Source organism: Pelobates fuscus, chromosome 5 (genome assembly GCF_036172605.1).
Source record: "Pelobates fuscus isolate aPelFus1 chromosome 5, aPelFus1.pri, whole genome shotgun sequence".
Lineage (NCBI taxonomy): Eukaryota > Metazoa > Chordata > Amphibia > Anura > Pelobatidae > Pelobates > Pelobates fuscus.
This window is the reverse complement of record NC_086321.1, coordinates 257911557-257933751: the sequence shown is the minus strand read 5'-3', so window position 1 is coordinate 257933751 and position 22195 is coordinate 257911557.

The following is a 22195-nucleotide window of genomic DNA, read 5'->3' as shown; positions in this document are numbered from 1 at the left end:
AAAATTATAAATAATATATATTTAGGAGTCTAGCCAGCTCCTTGGTTTTGCACCGCCCCCTGTCACAGGTGTCTCATCTCAGGACCCAGTGGCGTACACACAACCCATGGGGCCCCGGTGCGAAAACTGATCCGTGCCCCCCCCCCCCCCCCCCCGCGCGCGCGCTTACTCTGCGCGGGCTGGGGCCGCAACACATGGCGGCGGGCACCTGGTCGCAGGGCTGCGACCCCTGCGACCACGTTATGTACGCCAGTGCATGCATAAACACATACACTTAAAGGACCACTACAGACACCCAGATCACATCAGCTCAATGAAGTGGTCTGGGTGCCAGGTCTCTCTAGTTTTAACCCTGCAGCTGAAAACATAGCAGTTTCAGAGAAACTGCTATGTTTCACTGAGGGTTAATCCAGCCTCTAGAGGCTGTCTCATTGACAGCCACTAGAGGATTTTCTGCGTTTCTCACTGTGAAAATCACAGTGAGAAGACGCTGAACGTCCATAGGAAAGCATTGAGTAATGCTGTCCTATGGGCGGTTTGAATGCGCGCGTGGCTCTTGCCACGCATGCGCATTCGGAGCTGAGAGGCGGATCGGGGCGGACAGATCCCCAGCGCCAAGGGAGTCCGGCGCTGGAGAAAGGTAAGTGCTTAAGACACACACGCACACATTAACTGACAGACACACACTCAGTGACAAACATACATACACACTCACTAACAGACACACACTCTAACACTAACACGCACACTCCAACACACACTCTAATACTAACACACACACACACTCTAACACTAAGACAAACACTCTAACACTTACACACACACACTCTAACACACTCACACACACACACACTCACTAACATACACTCACACACTAACACACACTCACTAACATACACTCACACACACACTAACACACACTCACACACACTCACTAACATACACTCTCACACACACACACTAACATACACTCACACACTAACATACACTAACACACTCACACACACACTCACACTCACACTAACATACACTCACACTAACATACACTCACACTAACACACACACACACTAACGAACATACACTAACACACTCACACACTCACTAACACACACTCACTAACACACACTCACTAACATACACTCACTAACATACACTCACACACACACTAACTAACATACACTAACATACACTCACACAAACATACACTCACTAACATACACTCACTCTAACATACACTCACACTAACATACACTCACACTAACATACACTCACACTAACACACACTCACACTAACACACACTCACACTAACACACACTCACTAACATACACTCTCACACACACACGTTTTTTTTTTGTTTTTTTTTCTATTTAATCCCCCCAGCCTCCTTACCTGTGGGAGAGCTGAGGGGATTCCCTGGGGTCCAGTGGTGTCACCTGGCGGGCAGTCAGGCTGGCGGGCGCGCGAGGGAGCACTCTCCCCTGAGTGCTTCCTCTTCAGCTCCCTCGCGCGCCGCGTACTGATGCCAGAGCCGGAAGATGACGTCATCTTCCGGCTCCAGTTTCAGTGCGGTGCGCGAGGGAGCTGAAGAGGAAGCACTCAGGGGAGAGTGCTCCCTCGCGCGCCCGCCAGCCTGACTGCCCGCCGGGTGTAAGCAGGGCCAGCCTCGGGGGGCCCGGAGGTGGCCGGCTCCTGGGCCCCCCAGGAGAAGAGGCTGGCCCAGTGAGTACATACCTGGGTCGCAGGGCGGCCGGGCCCCCTGGTGGGCCGGGCCCGGTCGCAGCCGCGACCCCTGCGACCCCGGTATGTACGCCACTGTCAGGACCCTATTTAAACCTTGTACTGCAGAGAATTCAAGATGGAAGGATTTCCCCAAGTGAGTAGCTCATTTAGTAGACAGTTGGCAGTGAGAGTAGGACCTGCCAAAGATGGGGTACATTGACGTTTGTGGCAGGCTTATGCAATGTATGATCATATAGTGTAACTAAACCCCCATTATTTTTTGCCTAGATTAGGTGTTTTTAATAAAACTAGTCAAATCTGTCAGCATCAAAGTAGCTGTTTAGTTGATGAGTGCGCTGGATTTCTATTTTTACTGTACTTATTGGCCCCCAGCAGCACCCCATTTAAGTATGTTTATGTGAGTGCAGCCAGACCCTTGTTTTCCCATATATATATATATATATATATATATATATATATATATATATATATATATATATATATATATATATATATATATATATATATCTGGTGCTCTGGTCACATATAATATAAATAATGAAGAAAAATACTGGCACTCCAGGGTTTGGTAAAAAAAAAAAGATAAGATGTTTGGAACAGTAAGAATAAAGAAGATCTTATATTTTTCTTTTACCAAACCCTGGATTGCCAGTATTTTTCTTCATTATTTATATATATATATGTATATATGTATGTGTGTGTACAAATGTACAGTATATATATATGTGTGTGTGTGTGTACAAATGCACAGTGTATATATATATATATATGTGTGTGTGTGTGTGTGTGTGTACAAATGTACAGTGTGTATATATATATATATATATATATATATATATATATATATATATATATATATATATATATATATGTGTGTGTGTACAAATGTACAGTATCTCACAAAAGTGAGTACACCCCTCACATTTTTGTTAATATTTTACAATATCTTTTCATGTGACAACACTGAAGAAATGACACTCTGCTACAATGTAAAGTAGTAAGTCTACAGCCTGTATAACAGTGTAAATTTGCTGCCCCCTCAGAATAACTCAACACACAGCCATTAATGTCTAAACCGTTGGCAACAAAAGTGATTATACCCCTAAGTGAAAATGTCCAAATTGGGCCCAATTAGCCATTTTCCCTACCAGGTGTCATGTGACTCGTTAGTGTTACATGGTCTCAGGTGTGATGGGGGGCAGGTGTGTTAAATTTGGTGTTATTGCTCTTACACTCTCTCATACTAGTCACTGGAAGTTCAGCATGGCACCTCATGACAGAGAACTCTCTGCGGATCTGAAAAAAAAATATTGTTGCTCTACATAAAGATGGCCTAGGCTATAAGAAGATTGCCAAGACCCTGAAACTGAGCTGCAGCTTGGTGGGCAAGACCATACAGCGGTTTCACAGGACATGTTTCACTCAGAACAGGCCTCGCCATGGTCAACCAAAGAAGTTGAGTGCACGTGCTCAGCGTCACCTCCTCAGCCTCACACCTCATCCCCTCAGCCTCATCCCCCTCAGCCTCACCCCCTCACCACCCTACGCCTCACCCCCTCACCACCCTCAGCCTCACCCCCTCACCACCCTCACCATCAACCCCCTCCTTCTCACATCACCCCCTCCTTCTCACATCACCCCCTACTTCTCACTTCACTCCCCTCCATCTCACTTCACTCCCCTCCTTCTCACTTCATCCCCTCCTTCTCACATCACCCCCCCCCCCTCCTTCTCACATCACCCGCTCACTCTCACATCACCCCCTCACTCTCACATCACCCCCTCACTCTCACATCTCCCCCCTCCCTCTCACATCTCCCCCTCACTCTCACATCTCCCCCCTCACTCTCACATCTCCCCCTCACTCTCACATCTCCCCCTCACTCTCACATCAACCCCCCCTCTCACATCAACCCCCCTCACTCTCACATCAACCCGCCTCCTTCTCACATCACCCCCCTCCTTCTCACCATCACCCCCCTCTCCCTCTCACCATCACCCCCCTTTCCCTCTCACCATCACCCCCTTTCCCTCTCACCATCACCCTCCATACACACAACACACTTCAAGCAGCTACCCCATACACATACGGTCTCAGACAAAAACGCAAACATGCTCACAGAGACATACATTCTCACACACAAGGATACTCTCTGTCAGACACACTCTTAGGCACACACACAGGTAAACTGTGCATCAATGTGTACATGTGACACTTTTTTGTTAGTGGGGCCTCACGTTTGAGTTTCGTCTAAGGCCTTATAAAGTCTAGAGCTGCCTTCGGTTCCAGGTATATGTAACACAGCTGCTGACAGTTTGTCTCGTTTTAAATTTCAGGCATTTAATCAAGCACTCCAGTCAGCTGCGCTCACAGCCACCACTACTCCAACATTTCAACAACTAATACTGGACTAGACACCATCATGCATCATAGCAGGGCACTTTCCCAATTGGCACTGTCAAAAAATACGCACAAAACATACGACAGGGCTTTTACATTATTCAAATGATTCCTTTTGTAACATAACATCATGCAACCATTTGTTATTACATCTTTTTTGGGTTTTGATTCTTTTTGCCACCTTAAACTTAAAATGCCATACAACACCATCAAACTTTATCTCACAGGCATTCAACACCATATGCTAATCTTACAACCCAACAACACAAGTTTCATGGCCTCTCACCAGGTTAAGACTATCCTCAGAGGCATTCAGAAATCTGAACCCACACGTACATCACAGAGGCTACCCATACACAACCATATATTCAAAGCATTGTCTAACCTGCTTGATTTAAAACCTTTTGACACCAACACAAATTCTGTCATCAAAGCAGCAATATACATAGCTTTCTATGGATTCCTAAGACCTAGAGAATTCATTACAACCAACACAATCTACTCCTATTCTTCTCTATTCCCACTTAACAAAACACATGGATCATTACATCCTGACTCTACCTCACTCCAAAACCAGTCAGCATGTACCAGTAAAAATAACATACTATCCCACGCACAACAGGTAGTGCCCCGTCAGGGTTCTTGATGCATACATACAGCATCATAATTTACTACCATCACAACCATTATTCCTATTACAAAGTTCGGTACTCACCACTACAACCTTCATGACCTACGTCAGGTCTTTACTTACTCAACTGGTCCTCAACGCAGCTAACTACACAGGACACTCCTTCCGCATAGGGGCAGCATCCACAGCCTCCAGTGTCAACATTCTAGTTCATGTTATAAAAACACTGGTGCGCTGGAAATCATCCGCTTACTCACGGTACATACCGAACCCAGTACAAGAATTAAAGGCTGCTTTCAAAAACATGTCTGGTTGACATATGTATCTGTATTGGTTGTCTGTAATAAATTTGATTACTTCATTTTTGCCCTTTTCTTTCTCAGGCCTACCTCATCGTCGGTTCCGGCACACCACAACCGACTTGCTCTTTTTACTATCCTACATTTCATTATGGTATTTTACTCTGTACTATCATGAGCACCTAACACAAGTATTAAGGCAATTTGGCCTGTATTTGTAGGAGGTGCTTGGTATCCACTCCTAGCCTATCCACTCCTTACCATTCGAGGTCAACGTTGAATGACCCTCCCACCACACCATATTTTAACATTTATTTTCCTTTCTATTTATTTTTCCTTGGTAAGCCCTCTTCTTTCTCAGGCCTACCTCATCGTCGGTTCCGGCACACCACAACCGACTTGCTCTTTTTACTATCCTACATTTCATTATGGTATTTTACTCTGTACTATCATTAGCACCTAACACAAATTTACTTATATACTTAGCAATATCTTAACAACCGAAATGTAATGCCATGGGTAACCTAACATCTGACGTGTTTCTTTTGGTTATATTGTTAGTGTCATCACTTATTCTAGGAACATTTCCACGCTTATTTACCCTGTGTGTTTACGCGTCAATGTTGAGCGGTTTGTGTTAGTTAAATACATTTCTTTATTTCCTTGTGTCTTGGCTGTGAGATGGTATGTTGCATACCCCTGACTTTAACTCTAGGTCTTTCCACCTTTGCCAATTCAAATGTGATGTGGAGATTTGTTTAGGTGTCACTGCTGATTATGTTTCCTATTTGAGAAATTGTTTTATTTTGTACCATAGCAGTGTTGGGCTTGGGCATCCAGGTTGTTTCCAATGACATGCTATCACATTCCTTGTAGCCAATATTGACAATATTATGAGATGGTTGCCAGCATGGGGTAGTGTGTTAGGGAGTAATAGAAAACGACTCAGTTTAGGGTTAAGCAGAGGGGGCTGAATTCCCAATTGTTCCCATATTTTTTGTGTTTCTACCCACAACAGTTTTATATCTACACTCCCACCATATTGTTCCCCTATGGTTGCCACATCTCCAGCAAGTGCTGTGGGGTCTGGGGATATATTTTGTGAAGTTTGTCAGGTGTATAATACCATCTGTAGATGAGTTTCCTATGAGCTTTAACATGGGAATAACAGGTCGTGATACCTTTCAGAGCATGAAGCGAGGTTAGCCATTGTTTGTCTTTGGGATATTGCATGCATTCTTTTTCCCATTGTGTGCGATATTTGTATTCAGGTTGTGGTATTTGGTTTCTCAGTGTAGCATAGCACACCGAGAGAGTTTTGTTTTTAACTGGTGTATTGTAACACCGATTATACATGAGTAGGAGATGCTGGTTAGAAGTGCGTGGAGCCGCTTGAGTGTGGGCTACTTTGTTGATGATCAAACTTTTCAATTGGATGTATGGGAAGATGAATGAGGATGGAAGGTGGTATGTTGTTTGTAATTCTGGGAACGGTAGTATGGTTCCCTGTTGGCATATATCTGTAATACGGGTAATTCTCAGTTCTTTCCACCTGTTTAAAGACAGCCACGGATATAGCGAGGCGAGGGCTGTGATAGGTGCCCAGGGAGAAAAAATGTGGTGTTATCTGCTTGAGAGCGATGGAGGTGGTCCCATGTTTGTATTAAGTGTCTAGTAAGTGGTAGTAATTGTTTGCATTTGTCTCTAAGGTGCTTAGGTGTCCACATGTGGTCTATCGCTGAACTTTTGGGGTCGTACTCGTTTTGCTAGATCTACCCATTGCAGTGTGTTTTGGGGCATGTAGTTTTACAGCATTTTCTAAGAGAGCTGCTCTTTGGTAGCTTGCGACATTTGGGAACCCTATTCCTCCTTCTGTATTGGGGGATTGTAAGAGAGTTAAAGATAGTCTGGGTTTCTTTTTTTTCCCAGAGGTATTATGGTTTGGATTTGTTTGTGTATCGTAGGTGAAAGGGTTATTGGTAACATTTTGAACATATATAGTAGTTTCGGTAAAACCATCATTTTGACGGCATTAATCCTTCCTAGCCAGGATATCATGACGTCTTTCCATTTGTGAAGTATTTGTTTACACATTTGTGGTAGGGTGGAAAAATTTCACGTGCTAATTCCTCTGTATGTGCCCGCGATTTTAACCCCTAGATACGTGAGGTACATTTGTCTCCAGTCAAATTAGTATTTGCGTTTCAGTGTTATGATCTCTTTTGTTGGGAGACGTAACATAGAAACATAGAATGTGACGGCAGATAAGAACCATTCGGCCCATCTAGTCTGCCCAATTTTCTAAATACTTTCATTAGTCTCTGGCCTTAACTTATAGTTATGCCTATCCCACGCATGCTTAAACTCCTTTACTGTGTTAACCTCTACCACTTCAGCTGGAAGGCTATTCCATGCATCCACTACCCTCTAAGTAAAGTAATACCTCCTGATATTATTTTTAAACCTTTGTTTAACCCTCTAATTTAAGACTATGTCCTCTTGTTGTGGTAGTTTTTCTTCTTTTAAATATAGTCTCCTCCTTTACTGTGTTGATTCCCTTTATGTATTTAAATGTTTCTATCATATCCCCCCTGTCTCGTCTTTCCTCCAAGCTATACATGCTAAGATCCTTTAACCTTTCCTGGTAAGTAGAGATGTCCCGAACAGTTCGCCGGCAAACAGTTCCTGGCGAACATCGCATGTTCGCGTTCGCCACGGCGGGCGAACATATGCGATGTTTGGTCCGCCCCCTATTCCATATCATTGAGTAAACTTTGACAACCCCCCCCCCACCCGCTGCTCGGGGGTGGGGGCGTTGTCAAAGTATACTCAATGATATGGGGGGGGATCTACTGTCCTCCCCCCGGCCCCCAACCCTGAGCGGTGGGTTGGGGCCCTAAATACTAAAAAGGGGGGGACCTAAGGTCCTCCCCCCTGGCCCCCACCCCTGAGCGGCGGGTGGGGGCCCTAAATACTAAAAAGGGGGGACCTAAGGTCCTCCCCCCTGGCCCCCACCCCTGAGCGGCGGGTGGGGGCCCTAAATACTAAAAAGGGGGGGAGACCTAAGGTCCTCCCCCCTGGCCCCCACCCCTGAGCGGCGGGTGGGGGCCCTAAATGCTAAAAAGGGGGGGAGACCTAAGGTCCTCCCCCTGGCCCCCACCCCTGAGCGTCGGGTGGGGGCCCTAATTACTAAAAAGGGGGGACCTAATGTCCTCCCCCCTGGCCCCCACCCCTGAGCGGCGGGTGGGGGCCCTAAATACTAAAAAGGGGGGCCTAAGGTCCTCCCCCCTGGCCCCACCCCTGAGCGGCGGGTGGGGGCCCTAAATACTAAAAAGGGGGGGGACCTTCACCCATGGAGGGCTCCGTGCAGGCTGAGCTCTGCAGGGCAGGGAAGGCTTATAAAACCTTGCCCCGCCCTGCAATTAGGCTCAGAGCACTCTGATTGGTGGGGTTAAGCCATCCAATCAGAGTGCTCTGACAGGTAAATGAAGAGACTGACAGGTAAGTCTCTACATTTACCTGTCACAGCACTCTGATTGGTTGGTTTGAAATCCACCAATCAGAGTGCTCTGTGTAATTTTACACAGCGTGGGAACGTTCTTTGGAATTTTCCCACGCTGTGTAATTTGACTCATAACTCTCTGATTGGTTACTTAATCCACCAATCAGAGTTATGAGTTAAATTACACAGCGTGGGGAAATTCCAAAGAACTTTCCCACGCTGTGTAAAATTACACAGAGCACTCTGATTGGTGGATTTCAAACCAACCAATCAGAGTGCTGTGACAGGTAAATGTAGAGACTTACCTGTCAGTCTCTTCATTTACCTGTCAGAGCACTCTGATTGGATGGCTTAACTCCAATCAGAGTGCTCTGAGCCTAATTGCAGGACGGGGAAAGGCTTTATAAGCCTTGCCCCGCCCTGCAGAGCTCAGTCTGCGCAGAGGCCTTGCCGAGTGAAGCTGGATTTTTTTTTTTTTTTAATTGCGTCGGTTATTATGGTTTTTTATTTGCCCTTTTTTGGGGCTGAAAAAAGAAGATTTAGAAAAAAGAAAACATCGAATGGTAAGTTGTTGTTTTTTTACAGGTACTTAGTTCAAGTCCCCCGCCCTCATTATTTTTAGGGTGAGGGGGGTAGGTAGGGGGTTAATTTTTTTGGGGGGGGGGGAGGGGGTGACTAGGACTAAGGACTAAGACCCCCCTTTTTAGTATTTAGGGCCCCCACCCACCATTCAGGGGTGGGGGCCAGAGGAGAAGACCTTAGGTCCCCCCCCCTTTTTAGTATTTAGGGCCCCCACCCACCGCTCAGGGGTGGGGGCCAGGGGGAGGACCTTAGGTCCCCCCTTTTTAGTATTTAGGGCCCCCACGGGTGGGGGGGAGGACAGTAGGTCCCCCCTCATTATCTTTATGGCCCCCACCCGCCGCCCAGGGGTGGGGGCCGGGGGGAGGACAGTAGGTCCCCCCTCCTTATTTTTATGGCCCCCACCCACCGCCCAGGGGTGGAGGCCAGGGGGGAGGACAGTAGGGCCTCCCCCCATTGTAATTTATGGCCCCCACCCATCGAACAGGGGTGGGGGCCAACAGTTTTTTTTGGGGGGGGGGTTTACAGTGAGCAGCCACTGGCTGCTCATTGCTTACTAGACATGCCCCTACTCGCGGTATAGTGAGTAGGGGCAGATCATTTACTAATACTAAGTAATCTTTACTTAGTATTAGTAAATGTGGCTGAAAGACCAATTTAGGTCTTTCAGCCTTTTAGTAGATAACTCCCTAATACCGTGGGAATTAGGGAGTTATCTACTAAGCGGCTGCAAGATGCAGTCGCGGATCGGAGTTTGCATGCCACAGTCCAGGTGTTAGTCCCCTTGAAACAACTTGTGGGTTTTAAAATTCGCCTGCCTATTGAAGTCTATGGCGGTTCGCCCAGAACATTTGCCGAAATTCGCGTTCGCCGTTCGCGAACCGAAAATTTTATGTTCGCGACATCACTACTAGTAAGTTTTATCCTGCAATCCATTAACCAGTTTAGTAGCCCTTCTCTGACCTCCCTCTAAGGTATCAATATCCTTCTGAAGATACGGTCTCCAGTACTACATACAATATTCCAAGTGAGGTCTCACCAGTGTTCTGTACAATGGTATGAGCACTTCCCTCTTTCTACTGCTACTACCTCTACCTATACAACCAAGCATTCTGCTAGCATTTCCTGCTGCTCTATTACATTGTCTGCCTACCTTTAAGTCATCAGAAATAATCACCCCTAAATCACCCCTAAATCCCTTTCCTCAGATGTACTCTGCCCTTGGGTTTTTACGTCCAAGATGCATTATCTTGCACTTATCCACATTAAATGTCTACGTATGGGTAGTGCTTGGGTTTTCGCTTGATTGAGCTTGTAGTAAGAAATTCTGCTGTATTCCTCTAAAGTGTGCATGAGGTATGGTAGTGAGAGATCTGGTTGTGTCATGGAAATGAGAATATCGTCCGCGAACATTGATAGTTTGTATTCTGTATTATTAATGTTAATGCCTTTTATTGCCTTGTGGGTTTGGATTTTATACGCCAAGGATTCTAGGAATAATACGAATAATAGGGGAGAAAGTGGACAACCCTGGCGCGTGCCATTAGTAATTGAGAAGGGGTTAGAGATGAAACCCGCATTTGTGACCTTGGCGGATGGGTTGCGGTACAGTGCCTTTATGCCTGTGATGTATACCTTAGGGAATCCGAATTTGGCCAGGACTTGGTCCATATAGTCCCAATTGAGTCTGTCGAAGGCCTTCTCTGCGCTAGGAGAAGGCCCCCCATATTGTGTATCCATGTGCGCAAGTATATCTAGGACTTTCCTCGTGTTGTCTGAACCCTGTCTATTTTTAACAAAGCCTGATTGATCATTGTGTATGACTCGTGTTAGAATATGTTTGAGGTGATCAGCTAATATCTTAGCATATATTTTTGTGTCACAATTGAGTAATGAGATGGGTCTAAAATTTTGGCATGTTGTCCCGGTTTGCCCGGTTTTGGAAGCGTGGAGATGTGTGCTTGTAGCATATCTGGTGGCATTTTGCCAGTGGTGAAGCAATGGTTAAGGAGCTTGGTGAAGTGTGGTGCTAGGATGTCAGAAAAAGTTTGATAATAGAGGTTAGTAAACCCATCTGGTCCTGGGGATTTATGGGAAGGTAGTCGTGTAATTGTGTCCTTCAGTTCTTCTGTTGTAAATGGTTTAGTAATTGCCTCTATTTCTTCCAGAGAAATAGGAAGGTTGACTGTGCTAAGGAAGTCCCGTATTTGTGCCCTGGAGGGTGTGGATGTGTTTGTGTCGGTTTTGAGATTATAGAGTGAGCTTTAGTACTGTGCGAATGTTTCTACAATGTCTTGTGGATTCATGGTCTTAGATTTATCCAGATTCAATATGTATCCTACTCTAGAATTGGCTGTTCGTGTTTTTAATTTGGATGCTAGGAGTGATCATGCTCTATTCCCTTGAGCAAAGAATTTATGTTTATATCTCTGTAGTATAATAATATAATTAGTTTTTTCTAATTTGAGTACCATTAGCTGGTCCTGTAGGTTCCTTAGTTTGGTGTAGTGTTCTGATGACGGGTTCATCTTATTAGTATGTGTGAGGGACTTTATCTGTTGGATCAGTTCATAAATAGGCCTCTAAGTACAGCTTTATGGGCTTGCCATAACGTGGGGGTAGAGACTCCGTCCGTGGTATTAGTCTGGAAGTAAACTTCCAATTCTGTTTTAATTTGTGCTGTGACAACGGGATCCTGCAGGAGTGACTCGTTCAGTCAAAAAGAGCCTCTACCTTTATCAGGATATTGGGTTGATATTTAGAGGGTAATCGGAGCGTGTCTGACCACGTTTTAAGACCTATCTGTGTGGATTGAATTTTAGGTATTAGTGACTCATGTATGAGAAACCTATTGATCCTTGAATCTGAGTTGTGTGCCTATGAGTGGAAGGAGAAATCTTTTTCGGAAGGGTGGAGTACCCTCCATATATCTTCATATCCAGATTTATGTATTTGTTTCCTAATAGTGCAGGATGAGATAGATCGCCTTTTCATGGTTTTGCTAGATACTTGTAGGGTTGAAGAGGAGTCTAAGTAACCGTCTAGAATAAAATTTGTGTTCCCTCCTATGATCAGAGTCCCAAATTTGTTAGTGTCTGCCATCGATAGTATTTTGTTGAGGTAAGTTGTGTGGTTGCCATGTGGACCATAGATATTTATGAGGGTATAGGGAACAATTTGTTCATTTATAAACACCTCCAGAGATATGCACTCACCATAGTTTGGAAACCATTTAATGCACTCACCATAGTTTGGAAACCATTCAATCTTAGATTCTGTAGGAAACTAGAATATATTGCAGTGGAATAGTGCAGACATGACATGGAAAAATGTTTGTGTCTCTTCCTTTAATTTGTTAGGTTTTTTTTAGCCCAACCAAAATTCTAACATACAGAGATTTGGTAAGATTTTCTTTGCATTAAATTCTGTGAAGATTTTCATTAATCTCTGAATTTAGGTCGACCGATAATCTTTATGGTTCGCTGACAGCACTATCAGCCAGCGGGCAAATAGTTACTTACAGTCAGCGCCATGTTGCGATTGGCCTTGGTGAAACAAAATAAAAAAATGTAAACAGCAAGCAGCCAGTGCTATTGCTACCCAGTCACCAGTAACTTACACCCTCACCTCACCTTGCCCCCAATTTACAGAATCAAGGATGCGGGCACTGTCTAACCATCATGCTTTGTGGGGCTAGAATATTGAGGAAAAGAATGTAAATAAAAACTATGCATGGGCCACACGATGGGCCCCTTCAAGTTGTTGCCCATGGGACAGCTGCATAAGGCCCCCCATCAGTAACTGCGCCCAGGGCAGTTCCCCGCTGTAAAGATGGTGCTGGGGAAGTTGTGAGTACTGAGATTGCTAATTAATTGTAGTTGGGTAGGAGTGATGAGATTGTCACTAAAGTGGGGTATGGAATGATGTGATGGATAATGAGGGTGATGTGAGGATAATAAAGTGGGGGATGAATGGGAGTGATGAGATTGCAAATTAAATTTGGAATGATATGAGGGGCTGAAGATATGAGGGGAAATCACACATATGCTTACGGTGATATTTCTGTTGTGTTGAAGACTAGGGACCCTAGACCCTAGACACTTAGACACTTAGACTTCTCTGAAACTGCTATGTTTACATCTGAAGGGTTAAAACCTGAGGGACCTGGCACCCAGACCACTTCATTGAGCTGAAGTGGTCTGGGTGACAATAGTGTCCCTTTAATGCCTTTAAATTGCTTCCCATACGTCCGTCTCTATGGCATCTGCACGGTCTTAAAGGACTACTATAGGCATCCAGACCACTTCAGCCTAATGAAGTGGTCTGGGTGCCTGGTCCAGCTAGGATTAAGCCTTTTTCTATAAACATAGCAGTTTCAGAGAAACTGCTATGTTTATATTAGGGTTAATCCAGCCTCTAGTGGCTGTCTCGCTGACAGCCGCTAGAGGCGCTTGCGAGCTTCTCACTGTGAAAATCACAGTGAGAAGATGCCAGCGTCCATAGGAAAGCATTGTGAATGCTTTCCTATGGACTGGCTGAATGCGCGCACGATTCTTGCCGCGCATGCGCATTCAGCCGAGGAGGAGAGGAGGCAGAGAGGAGGAGGAGAGTCCCCCACCTGGCGCTGGAGAAAGAGCTAAGTTTAACCCCTCCACCCCCTGGAGCCCGGCGGGAGGGGGACCCTGAGGGTTTTCCTGGCACTATAGTGGTCCAAAAAGTTTCAACACGTTCGCCAAGACCTTGTGTTGGCTTCTATTAAACAAATGCTGGTGCCATACAGTGATACACTATTTGGATGATTTTCTGTTTGTTGAGAATAATTCCTCTCCACCTAGTGATTTAACCAAGGCCATCTCGTTTTTTCATTCTTTGGGTGTACCGGTCTCTCCCAAGAAAACAGAAGGCCCAGACACTTTGGTAAATTTTTTGGGTATCCTGCATACTATCGGCACATTTTTACAAGTAGGGGCCTGCAAACATAAGGAATTGAAATCTCTGTTGGGTTCGCTAAATTTTGCCATAAGAATTATCCCGCAAGCTAGCGCCTTTATTTTGAGACTCCTTTGCCTTCTCCCGAAGTTGTCTAATGCTTTTAGGCGTATTTCCCTGGATTTCCAGGCTACGGCTGACCTACTAATGTGGCATAATTTCTTGTTGCAATGGAATGGGAGGAGTATGTTTCTACGACAGCTGTCTATACATTCTCCCACAGGGTTTGCAGCCATATTTGGTGACAAGTGGCTCTGGAGTAGTTGGCCAGAGGAGGTACAGCTTATTGAAGGGTTCTCACGCACCTCAGCCTTATTCGAGTTATACCCTATCGTAGCAGCAGCTGTGGTATGGGGTCGTTCATTCCACGGCCTCACCAACCATCACTGCAGCCCTGTCATTTCAGGAACTAGTCATGGATTACAAGAGTTATCAAAGCATAGTCTCATCTTGTCTAGTTTGACCCTTTCGGAAAACACGCGGCTATCTTACAATAGAGTGTTCTCATTGTATAAAAACTTCATGTTGGAACATAATCTGCTTTAGATTTTCGATATCTCATCTCTAGTAGCTCTTGCAACTTTTTGCCATCTCAGACTCAGCTAGTCACATAACACTATTAAGCGATATTTAACAGGCATTCAACACCACATGTATACATTATATCCAAACAACCCTAGTTTTTTGTCTTCATACCCTATCAAGAACATACTGAAAGGCATACACAAAGCCAGTAACACTACTCCACTTCAAAGGTTACCTATTCACAAACAGATATTTAAGGATATGTCAGACTTGTTAGATACAACCCCTTTCGAACATGCCTCAAATTAAATTTAGTCATCAAAACAACTATCTACTTGGCCTATTATGGCTTTCTGAGACCATGCGAATTCACCATACATAGTAACAGAAACTCACAAGACCGCCTTAAGCATTTTTATCTAGTTAAACAGCACGATCACTAATTCTTAACCTTACCCATTACAAAAACAAGTCAGCTTGGTAAAGTAGTTCAAATCATACAATATCCTACTCTAAATAAATGGTGCCTATTAAGATTCTGAATTCATATCTCCAAGCATTACTCTGGATTAGTATATCTGTGAACCAACTATTTATTATCTGTATTACAGATTCCACCCCTCCCATACTAAACAGGGCATTATCTACAGCCAAGCCACTAGGTACCATCGCATATGCTCTGACCCTAATGACCAACATTCCCATCTAAATCTATGAGACAGAAAGACTACAAACCAAAGACTATTACCAAACAAATCAACTCTGGTGTAAAAACTCCACGCACGCTCCTGCTATAGTACACAGAGAAAAAAAATATCTACACAAGTACCACTTGTAGTCACCCAGCTCTTGAGGAAAGACCTACAACCATTGTTAACAGTAGACTGATTTTTTTTTTCTCTGAAACACCCATTTTGGCCTTGAGAAAACCACCAAACCTCCAACAAAAAATAATCAACAGGAAGCTACTTAGTGATGGGAAGAATAACAAAAATGGGACCAGTAAATGCAAAAAAACCTTGCTGCAAACTGTGCCAGCACATATGAACAGACAACACAGCCGCACACAACAATAAAACCTACAGCATTAAAGGTTCATACTCCTGCACATCCAGCAATGTGGTATACATGATTCAATGCACCAAATGCCACCTAGGATGCTACATTGGGGAAACCACCCAGCAATTAAATGGCAGAATGAATATGCACAGACACTTTTCTATTAAACACCACAAAGAAGAATTCTACTGCACTCCTGCAGGGCACCATTTTACCCAGCCTGGCCTCTCAATGAAGGACCTAAAATCAAAGTACTGAAAGGAGTTTTTAAAAATACCCAAGACAGAAAAACTTTTAAAGCTAGAATTATCCAATTGTTTAACAGCAAGAATAGAGGACCAAATAGTGATTTGGGTTTCCTGTCCCATTCCCAACATTTTACATGAACACTCCCCCAGCATTATCTTACTGTTCTGTCATATGCATCAACAGTTTAAAATGCATTTCAATGATATGTTTATTCTATCAATATACATGTATGCATGTATGTATATGTGTTTGTGTGTATGTATATGTATATGTGTTCATGTGTATGTGTATACATGTATTTGTGTGTGTGTATGTATGTATAAAGTGTGTATATAAAGGCCTACATGTATGTATATGTGTATATGTACATATACATATATATGGGTCTATGTATGTGTAGGCACATTTGTATATGTGTAGGTACATGTATTGGTGCTTGTGTGTGGATGTATCTATAGGTGTGCATGTACATATATTTGGGCATTTGATTGTATTTAAATGTAGATTGTTGTATGTTCTTGTGTATAGTGTGTATTTACTTGTGTATACTTGTACATATACACTACTTGTATATATGGATATGTACATGTGTGTAAGTATGAGTGTATGTGTGTGTCTGTGTATGCTGGATATAGGCCTTCATGCATATCCTGTAACTCTTGGATGGGAATTCATGCATTCTTAATATAAGTAAGTAATATAAATGTAAAATCTAACCCTACCCTAACCCTAACCCTACCCCAACCCCTAACCCTACCCCAACCCCTAATCCCAACCCTCTCCTGTTTTGCCATTTTTTTTAAATCCGAAGCACTTCTGCACTTCCGAAATTCGGCAATTCGGAAATTCGGAAATTCGGCACTTCGGCATTCCGAAATTCGACATTTCGGAAATTCGGCACTTCAGACATTCGGAAGCATCCGAATGTCCAAATGTCCAAAATTCGCCCGAATTTGCATTCGGAACGAATTGCACATGTCTAGCAATTATGCGTTTCACCAGTATAGTCGGCTTCCTCAGGGTTTCCTTTAAGTCTCAGACAGACTTTGTTTTCTGAATAAATCTTAAAGAATTAATTTTGCCTGTGTGTTAGTAATGAAGTGAGCTATATTTCAGTTAAAAATAATTACTTTTGATACACTCATTGGTGTCAACATTCATTTTTCATTGTTCCTGCAGTATCTTCTTTGATTTGTACAACGATCCCTTTCATGATACATAATTATATAGTTACATAGCTGAAAAGAGACTTGCATTCATCAAGTTCAGCCTTCCTCACATATGTTTTTGTACAATAACATATATGCATCATTTAAAACAATTCTAAACCTTGAACCTATTGTCTTACATTGTAAAATATGCGTGGAATTAACATAGTTAATTGTTCAATGCAAATTTTTCTATGACCTAAATATTTCAGTCAATGCAAATTCATGGAAACCAAATCATCTGAAAAAAAACGTTTAACTGTCAAGTAATATAGCTGGCAACTTGGTTGAACTCTACATTACCAAAGATGTGGGTCCAAATTTTGCATGAACATCATGTATCTTCTTTGGCATGTCCCCATATCTGCCAATTATATATGAGAGGCAGACTATCTGTAAATCTTATTCTGAGTTTACTCTTTTCTAGGTGCTCGCAATATAGGGCATGGGTTAGGGTTAGTGTCAGGATTCTGAGCAGGTCAGAGAGGAGACTTATGTCAGGGTTGACTTCAGGAACTTTATTGGAATTATTAGACATGTTTTGACAATAAATAATGAGAGTAGAAAGGCAAGAGGGAGCATGGAATAAAGAGACATGGAGAAAGTAAAACCTATAAATGGAGTTACAGATGAGAATATTAAGAGATAACAGAAAAAAGTGTGTGGGGGTGTGTTTGTGGGGGTGTATGTGAGACTGCCTGCCTCTGTTTGTGTTTGCGTGTTTGTGTGTGTGTGCATGTGTGTGTATGTGTCTGTGTGCCTATGTGTGACTGTAAGTGTGTGTGTGTGTGTGTGTGTGTGTGACTGTCTGACTCTGTGTAGTTGTGTGTCTATGTGTGACTGTAACTGTGTGTGTGACTGTCTTCCTCTGTCTGTGTGGTTGTCTGCCTATGTGTGACTATAAGTGTGTGTGTGTGACTGTCTGCCTCTGTGTATGTTTGTGTCTGTGTGCCTCTGTGAGACTGTAAGTGTGTGTGTGTGTGGGGGGGGACTGTCTGCCTCTGTCTGTGTGGTTGTGTACCTATGTGTGACTGTAACTGTGTGTGTGTGTGTGTGTGTGTGACTGTCTGCCTCTGTGTGACTGTAACTGTGTGTGTGTGTGTGGCTGTGTGTGTGTGTGTGGCTGTGTGTGTGTGTGACTGTGTGTGTGTGTGTGCGCGCATTCCTCTGTGTGTGTGAGTTTGTGTGTGGCTGTAAATATGTAGGTGTGTTTGTGTGAGACTTTCTGCCTGTGTGTGTGTGTGTGTGGCTGCGTGCCAATCTGTGACTGTAACTCTGTGTTGTGTGTGTGTGTGTGTGTGTGTGTGTGTGTGACTGTATGCCTCTGTGTGTGGATGTGTGCATGTGTGTGACTGTAACTGTGTGTGTGGGGTGTTTGTGTGTGTGTGTGTGTATGTGAGTTTGCCTGCCTCTGTGTGTGTGTGTGTGTGTGTGTGGGGGGGGGCATGTGTGTGTGTGCATGTGTCTGTGTGTGTACGTGTGCCTATGTGTGACTGTAAGTGTGTGTGTGTGTTGTGTAGTTGTGTGTCTATGTGTGACTGTAACTGTGTGTGTGACTGTCTGCCTTTGTCTGTGTGGTCGTCTGCCTATGTGTGACTGTAAGTGTGTGTGTGTGACTGTCTGCCTCTGTGTGTGTGTGTCTGTGTGCCTATGTGTGACTGTGACTGTGTGTGTGACTGCCTCTGCATGACTGTAAGTGTGTGTGACTGTCTGCCTCTGTGTAGTTGTGCATCTATGTGTGACTGTAACTGTGTGCATGTGTGACTGTCTGCCTCTGTCTGTGTGGTTGTGTGCCTATGTGTGACTGTAACTGTGTGTGTGTGTGTGTGTGACTGTCTGCGTCTGTGTGACTAACTGTGTGTGTGTGACTGTGTGTGTGTGTGTGTGTGTGCACCTCTGTGTGTGTGACTGTGTGCTTCTGTGTGTGTGACTGTGTGCTTCTGTGTGTGTGACTGTGTGCCTCTGTGTCACTGTAACTGTGTGTGCATCACACTCTAACTGTGTGCGATTTTTCGTACAGGGCACCTAAAGGCCAAGGCCCAAACTGGCTCTATCTATCCCAAAGTGTCCACATGGATGTCCCCAGTGCTTCCTCCTGTTTTGGAGGAAGCAGTTTATGGACATCAGAGGCAGCGAGGGAGCGAGAGAGCTGGGAGCTGTAATCCTCCTGCTCTGCTCCCTCGCGAGCCATCTACTGAGGCCGAGAGCTGGAATATGACGTCATATTTTGGCTCCCTACATCAGTAGATATCCCACGAGGGAGCAGGAAGATTACAGCTCCCTTGCCGCATCTGATGTGCTCACAGCCGCCTGCCTCACTGGACCCCAAGTACAGATCCACTTCAGCTCTCCCAAAGGTAGGGAGGCTGGGTGGACAAATTAAAATAATAATATTAGTAATTTGTGAGTGAGTGAGTGTGTGTGAGAGAATGTGTGCGTGTGTGTGTGTGTGTCTGCCAGTGAATGTGTGAGTGTGTGTGTATGTCTGTCAGTGAATATGTGTGAAGTCTGTTATTGAATTTGTATGTGTCTGCCTGTGATTGTCTGTCACATCAGTGAGAGTCTGTGTTTGTCATTGAGTGTTTGTGTGTGTGCCTGTCAGTGAATGTGTGTGTGTGTGTGTGTCAGTGAGTGTATCTGTGTCTGTCAGTGAATGTGTGTATGTCAAATCAGTGAGAGTCTGTGTCTGTCAGTGACGTATGTATGTTTGTCATTGAATGTGTTTGTGAGTGTGTATCTGTCAGTAGGTGTGTGTCTGTCAGTGAGTGTGTTGGTGAATGTGTGTGTCTGTTGGTGAGTGTGTGTATGTCAGTGACTGCATGTGTCTCTGAGAGTGTGTTTGTGTCAGTGTGTGTCTGTCAGTGAACATGTGTGTTAGTTAAACAGTGTGTGAGACAATGACTGTTAGTGAGTGTGTATCAGTGAGGGCATGTTGTCTGTTAGTCTGCCCATCAACTCTTTCATCCCCACACCCTGCCCTTTTGCATCATGGCAGTGGAAGCTGTCACAACACTACCCTGCATACTAGCACTTGGTTGACTAATGGTAATTAATTCCAGAGAATCTGTTCCCATACCAGATATATACATGTAATAAAAAATAAGAAATGATCCCAAATGATCCCAAGGCACACCACGGTTTTAAACAAAAAGAGTATTTACTGATGCATAAAAAATAAAACAAGATATCATTATAGCAGAGAGAAAGTGCACAGTATAGTGCTAAACCAGTATATAGTACCAAAACCACAATGTAAGTAAAGTGCTAAATGCAAAAACCCATTAAAAAAGGTATACTGACCAAGAGCAGGATAAATGAAACCCCAATGTTTCGGCTGTGAAGTCTTCCCCTGTATTTTCTATGCATGAATAAATACTCTTTTTATGTGCGAAATCGTGGTGTGCCTTGGGATCATTTCTTATTTTTTATTAAATTAAATTCCGTTTAGCAGAATCACCACAAGGCCAAAATTTGGGTATCCCCCCACCCCCCAAAAAAAATTTCAGATCAAGTGGTTTGGCTGAAACTATTTTTTTCACCATGCATAGGTCTGCCTAAAACAAAAGTGTCTTGTTTTAGACTATGTATAACATTGATGATAAGCATGCCTGTTTTCATGGGGTGGCTTGCATTAACGTTTGGACAAGTTCCATCTTTTGGAAGTGTAATGTGTTTCTTAGGACAAACAAAAGAGAGGCAATGGGGCTGATTCACTAAACACTGAACCATCGTCAACTGAAAGTTCAACATCTATATTCAGGCAGAAGTAGCTAACAGTAACTACAGTAGGCTTGGTGATTTTTTTTTCCAAACCAAAAAGTTTAGTCCACATCTTACAATTCGGTTCTCCTTTATTACACTTTGGCTTTTAATAAATAAACTCATTCTTGTATTACACACAGACTATTTGTGTTAATAGTACTAAGACAATTTGAACATTTGCACAACAGCAGCATTGCCCTGACATAATTAACATCCTCTGTTCCTGTGCATCCAACGTGTCTTGTTTGTCTTACAAATACGTGTCTGTTAGTCCATTTATTTTACAGTGCACAACTTTAGCTGAATGAAGCAGTTTTGGTGTATCGATCACGCCCCTGCAGTCTCACTGCTCAATTCTCTGCCATTTAGGAGCCAAATCACTTTGTTTATACAGCCCTAGTCACATACCCCTGCATGTGACTTACACAGACTTCCCAAACCCTTCCTATAAAGAGTCATCTAATGCTTACACTTCCTTTATTGCAAATTCTGTTTAATTTAGAATTTATTATCTCCTGCACTGTTAATAGCTTGCTAAACCTGCAGTTGCCTCTTGTATGTAATTATAGTTAAATTTACAGAGAAGGAAATAAAAACTTTTACAGTATGTTATATTTGATTCATGCAGGCTCTTTCAGTCATAGCCATGGCAGCTAGTGCTGCATTAACAGAAACAAAAGTGATTTAACTCCTAAATGGCAGATAATTAAGCAGTGAGACTTGAGAGGCATGATCTATACACACAAACTGCTTCATTAAGCTAAACCTGTTTTGGTGACTATAGTGTTCATTTAAGCACTTTATAAATAATAATTGTAACAGAACCTTACCTTTGTTTGCTTTTACCATTATCCACAAAAATACTGTTTCTGGCCCTTTAACTATGTTGCACAAAGAAAGGGTTTGTACTTTTAAACTGGCACTTCGAATGCAGTCGAAGTGCCGAAGCCGAAGTGCCGAGGTCGAAGTGTCGAAGTCGTCGAAGTGGCCGCCATTAGACAGTCAAATACGTGGCGGCGGCCATTTTAATCCAGTCGAACGCGGTGACCTATACCTTCCCCTACCATTCGTCCGGGACTTGGCATAAAATGGACCTACATTAGACTATGGAACACTGCTAAAACGCACCTCGGTTACACTTCGACACTTCGACAAAAGTCGAAGTGAGTTCGACGATTCGAACGCCGCCTTCGGATGGGACTTTGCTATTTTCAATATAGGTAAAGAGTGTGTATCAAAAACCACATA